Source organism: Mastomys coucha, unplaced genomic scaffold (genome assembly GCF_008632895.1).
Source record: "Mastomys coucha isolate ucsf_1 unplaced genomic scaffold, UCSF_Mcou_1 pScaffold21, whole genome shotgun sequence".
Lineage (NCBI taxonomy): Eukaryota > Metazoa > Chordata > Mammalia > Rodentia > Muridae > Mastomys > Mastomys coucha.
Genome location: NW_022196904.1, coordinates 75831453 through 75837338, shown reverse-complemented (window position 1 = coordinate 75837338; position 5886 = coordinate 75831453). Strand labels below are relative to the sequence as shown.

The 5886-nt window shown below is 34.2% G+C and overlaps 1 protein-coding gene across 1 annotated transcript in view; it reads right to left on the bottom strand.

Annotated features, from left to right (window-relative positions):
* Window positions 1-5886, bottom strand: part of LOC116101286 (vomeronasal type-2 receptor 116-like) — a 24912-nt gene that overhangs the window by 1143 nt on the left and 17883 nt on the right. The window lies entirely within an intron of this gene.

Genomic DNA, 5886 nt, shown 5'->3' with positions numbered 1-5886 from the left:
CATACAATCCCACAATTTTCACTTATAATTGTGTATATTATGCCAAAGAAGACCTTAGAAGGAGATGTATCAGCAAAAGTATGGTACTCCATGTGGTTTCAAGAAGATATTTGGACATAGAAACTCTACCATTCCCTATCTCAGAAAAGAACTTACAGCCAACATTTTACTAAACCGTAATAATCCCTGACTCTGTTCTATGTTCTTACACATCAAATATTTATATTCTTTACTATTCATTATGGAAACTTACATTTGAAAGAGACATCATTAGAGAATATCATAATCAATAAAAATTTAGAGTTTGGAGTTTGGTCTGAAAAGACCATCTATAAAATTAATTACTCAGTTAAGTCTAGAAAATAAGGAAATTCTTTTTTAAAATTTTTATTTATTTTTCTTAATATTTTTATTATTAAAATGCATTGTATTCATCAAATATATTAATAATTTTTAGTATTTTGAGAATTAAATAATACATAAAAATATAAACTTTTATATTGATATCCTTTTGCACCCTAAAAATAACATTATTTTAAATCAATGAAATATAAATTGTTTCAAAAATAAATTGTTTCAAAACATTCAAAATATTGTTTGGAATTAATCATAGAAAAAGAACATAAAATATTAAAAATGAATCATAAATAAATATATTCAAAAGCCCTTATATGATACCACCTGAAATAGTGAGAAATTATATAAAACACAATAAAACACATAATATATCTGTGCATGATGTCTAACAATCAGTTTACTTAAAAAAGATTATCAGTGTGTATGGGAGAAAAAAACTTCATCAGTAAGTATATTTTAAAAATTTCAAAATAGCAAAAATAATTTGAAGTTAAACTTTAAGAAAATGTTAATTTCAGGCACAGTGAGATTAATTGCAAATAATATTTCCCTGGTGTTTGTAGAATGTGATTTTAATATTTTCAACTGTTAATATTCAACAAACAGAATAATTATTTTAAGATATACTTTGTTGTTATGTCTCCCTTTTCATTTATTATTTTATTAATTTGGATGCTGTCTCTGTGCCCTCTGGTTAGTCTGGCTAAAGGTTTATTTATCTTGTTCATTTTCCCAAAAAACAGCTCCTGGTTTTTGTTGATTCTTTGTATAAATAATTTTGTTTCTATTTAATTGATTTTAGCCCTAAGTTTGATTATTTCCTGCCTTCTACTCCTCTTGGGTGTATTTACTTCTTTTTGTTTTAGAGTTTTCATGTGTGCTGTCAAGCTGCTAGTGTAAGCTCTCTCCAGTTTCTTTTTGGAGGCACTTAAAGCTATGAGTTTTCCTCTTAACACTGTTTTCATTGTGGCCCATAATTTTGGTATGATGTTCATTCATTTTCATTAAATTTGTAATAACCCTTAATTCCTTTATTTCTTCCTTGACCAAGTTATCATTGAGTAGAATGTTGTTCAGCTTCTATGTGTATGTGTGCTTTCTGCTGTTTTTGTTGGTATTTAAGATCAGACTAAGTCTGTGACAATCTCATAGGATGCATGGGATAATTTCAATCTTTTTATATCCATTGAGGCCTGTTTTGTGACCAATTATATGGTCAGTTTTGGAGAAGGTACCATCAGGTACTGAGAAGAAGGTGTATTCTTTTGCTTTAGGAAAATATATTCCATAAATATTTATTAGATCTGTTTGGTTTTGTAACCCTCCCGGTTTGAGACCTGCCTCTGATAGCCACACCTCTCTGCCCATCTCCTGCTATTTGCCTCGCCTCCAACCGGTTTCTAGTTACATTCAAAAGCTCCACCCCCACAGAGTAACAAGGAAGTCGCTGATTGGACTATCACACGGACATATTTTGGGGGGAGTGGTTTATGCCCCAGGTATTTTACCTGTTGAGGGAACAAAGGGGATTGATTAAAATTCAAGATGACTGAACAGTAAAAAGTCTGTTGTCTAATTTTTACCCTTTCACGTGGGTAGTTATTTCAGTGGCCACTCTCTTCTATCTCTTCCTATCTATTTCTTACTCCTATTTCCAGAAGAACCCTTTCTGTTATGTTGGCGCAGGCGGCCAACATGGTTTTATAACTTTCGTTAGTTTCCCTATGCCTCTGTTAAATTTCTGTTTCCATACCTGTCCATTGATGAGAGTAGGGTGTTGAAGTCCCCCACTATTATTGTGTGGGGTGTGAAGTGTGCTTTGAGCTTTAGTAAAGTTTCTTTTATGCATATGGGTGCTCTTGCCTTTGGAGCATAGATGTTTAGAATTGAGAGTTCATCTTGGCATATTTTTCCTTTGACCAGCATTAAGTGTCCTTGCTCATCTTTTTTGATAATTTTTGGCTGAAAGTTGACTTTATTCGATATTAGAATGGCTACTCTAGCTTGTTTCTTGGGATCATTTATTTGCTTGGAAAATTGTTTTCCAACCTTATTCTCTGAGATAGTGTCTATCTCTATCACTGACGTGTTTCCTGTATGCAGCAAAACGCTGGGTCCTATTTACATATCTACTCTGTTAGTCTATGTTATTTTATTGGAGAATTGAGTCCATTGATGTTAAGAGATATTAAGGAATAGTGATTGTTAAATTCTGTTATTTTTTTGTTAGAGGTAGAATTATGCTTATTTGGCTATTCTTCTTTTGAGTTTGTTGAAAGATTAATTTGTTGCTTTTTCTATTGTGTAGTTTCCCTTCTTTTGTTGGGGTTTTCCATCTATTATCCTTTGTAGGGCTGGATTTATGGGAAGATATTATGTAAATTTGGTTTTGTCATGGAATATCTTTGTTTCTCTATATATGGTAATTGAGAGTTTTGCTGGGTATAGTAGCCTGGACTGGCATTTGTGTTATCTTAGAGTCTGTATGACATCTGCCCAGGATCTTCTAGCTTTCATAGTCTCTTTTGATAAGTCTGGTGTAATTCTGATAGGTCTGCCTTCTTATGTTACTTGACCTTTTTCCCTTATTGCTTTTAATATTCTTTCTTTGTTTAGTGCATTTGGTGTTTTGATTACTATGTGACAGCTGCAACTTCTTTTCCAGTCCACTCTATTTGGAGTTTTGCAGGCTTCTTGTATGTTCATGGACATCTCTTTCTTTAGGTTAGGGAAGTTTTCTTCTATAATTTTGTTGAAAATATTTACTGGCCCTTTAAGTTGGAAGTCTTCAGTCTCTTCTATACCTATCATCCTTAGGTTTGGATAGCATCCTTAGGTTTGCAAACATCTATGATTCATGTTCCCTTTTCTAGTTTTTCTAACTCCAGGGTTGTCTCCCTTTGTGATTTCTTTATTTTTTCTATTTCAATTTTTAGTTCTTGAATGGTTTTGTTCATTTTCTTCTCCTGTTCATTTGTGTTTTCCTGCAATTCTTTAAGGGAAATTTGTGTTTTCTTTTTAAGGGCTCCTAGCTGTTTATATGTGTTCTCCTGTAATTCTTTAAGGGAGTTATTTATGTCCTTCTTAAAGTTCTCTATCATCATCATGAGAAATGACTTTACATTTGAATCTTGCTTTTATGATGTGATGGTGTAACCAGGTCTTGCTATTATGGGAGAATTTTGTTCTGATGATGTCAAATAACCCTGGTTTCTGTTGCTTGTGATTTTAGGATTGTCTCCTACCATCTAATTATCTCTAGGGCTATCTGCCATCACTATATCTGACTGGAGGCTATCCTTCCTATGATCTTGATTGTGTCAGAACTCCTCAGAGTTCAGCTTTCTCAGTGATCCTGTGAATCTGTGATCCTGTGATCCTGAGATACTGAGTGTGTCAGAGCTCCTGGACCTCAAACTGCCTCTGGGACCCTGAGATCCTTGTGTGATCAAGCTCCTGTGATTATGTGATTCTGTGATCCTGGGATACTGGGAGTTTTAGAGTGCCTAGGAGTGTAGCTTCTTCTGGGTGTTGTGGGACTAGCTATAGAGTTCAAGCACAATGTCTGCTCAGGGCACCTTTGATCTTGTGATTCTGGGTGTATTAGAGCACCTGGGCGTGGAGATTCCTCTTGGTGTTGTGGGACTCACTGGGGAATTCCTGTCAAAGATCTGTTAAGGGCACAGGCCCAGACTTGAAGGACCCTGTTTGGTAAAATTCCTAATTACCTGGGTTCCACTGGTTTCAGTTGCTTCTGGTGTTGTGTCAGATGTTGTGTCCTCCTCACCTCTGATTCTATGATCCTTAGAGTGTTAGAGTACCCGGAAGTGGAGCTTCCTCTGGCTGCTGTGGGACTGGCTGTGGAGTTTGCACCCAAGGTCTGGTCAGGGCAGTGACCCAGACCAGTAGGACTGTTCTAAGTTCTTGTACATCAAATATTTATAGTCAATAAGTAGGGGAATGCCAGGGCCAGAAAGTGGGAGAGGGCGGGGTGGCAGGCATGGGGAGGGGGGAGGCAACAGGGGTTTGTTTTTGTTTGTTTTTTTGTTTTTTGGAGGGGAAACTGGGAAAGGAGAAATTCGCATGTAAATAAAGAAAATATCTAAAATAAAAAAAAATGTATAATTAAAAAAAAAAAGAATTTAGAGTTTAGGAGTTTGGTACAATTGATACATCTGCAAAATTTATTCCTTAATTAATGCTAGAAAATTGAAAATAAAATGATTTTAAGAGTTTAAGAGCTAGAGGACCAGTATGTTTTATATGAGCATGTATTTTCATGAGAGGTTGCAAGTAACATATATAAACATCTCACTATAAAGGGCTTCTTAAGCCTGAGCTGACTGAAAACAAGAACAAATCATGACACATTGGGGAAAAGAAGGAACATCATGCAAAATTCTATCTTAGAGAATTACTGCTAACAAAGGAATATGGAGAATGAGTAAAATTGTCTTCCCCTGCCAACCATATACCAATTACTGTGTGTGTGTATGTGTGTGTGTGTGTGTGTGTGTGTGTGTGTGTGTGTGTGTATGTATGTGTAAAAGCACTTAACAAAAAATAACATAAGTTTGAACAGTGCAAGGAGGGTATTTTGGCATTTTTGTAGGGAAGATAGGGAAAGAAAAAATGTAATTATAGTATAACCTTCAAAATGAAAGTATCATAAAAAAAGAACTGATAATGTCAACTGAAGAAGAGATAATATGAAAAATCATCATCTAATTTCTCTATATTAAAAAATATTACCTTCAGTTGTTTTATTCAATGGGTGAGTTGAGGTAGGGCACAGTTTTACTTATTTGTGTAAGATTTTTCTATGCTGTATTCCCATTGTTGTAGTATTTTTTAAGGAATACCATAGTCTAAATAATGGTAAATGCCTCAAAAACAATCTTGACAGAATGTAGTAGATGGAGGTGTTTGAGATTCTTTCCACTTTTATAATTATAGATTACAAAATAATGTATTCAGTTTTTTCAATCAAATTAAGCTAATGGATCAAAGTGAAAAGGGATGCTCTTTTCAAGTACAGAATATCTGCATTGAAAGATGTACATCAGATTTCATATTGTACATCCTTTTCAATTTTGCTAAATAGTGTTATCTAAATTGGTGAGTAGACATACGGAAATACTCCAATTTTTTACTCACTTAAATATGATAAAGTAGTTTGTATACTATTCTCATATCTCTTAAATATAGTATTCAAATTTATGGCTATGGCAATGAGCCCACTAAAGGAGATCAGGGGATATAAATAAATTGGAAAGGAAGAACTCAAAATATCACTATTTTTGGAAGACATGATAGTATATTTAATCAACTACAAAATTCCACCAGAGAACTGTAACAGCTGATGAACAACTTCAGCAAAGTGGCAGGATAAAAAAATTAACTCAAAGAAATCAGTAGCCTTCTTTGTACAAAAGATAAACAGTCTGAGAAAGACATTAAGGAAACAGCACCCTTCACCATAGCCAAATATAGTATAAACCATCTTGGTAACACTCTTTCCAAGCAAGT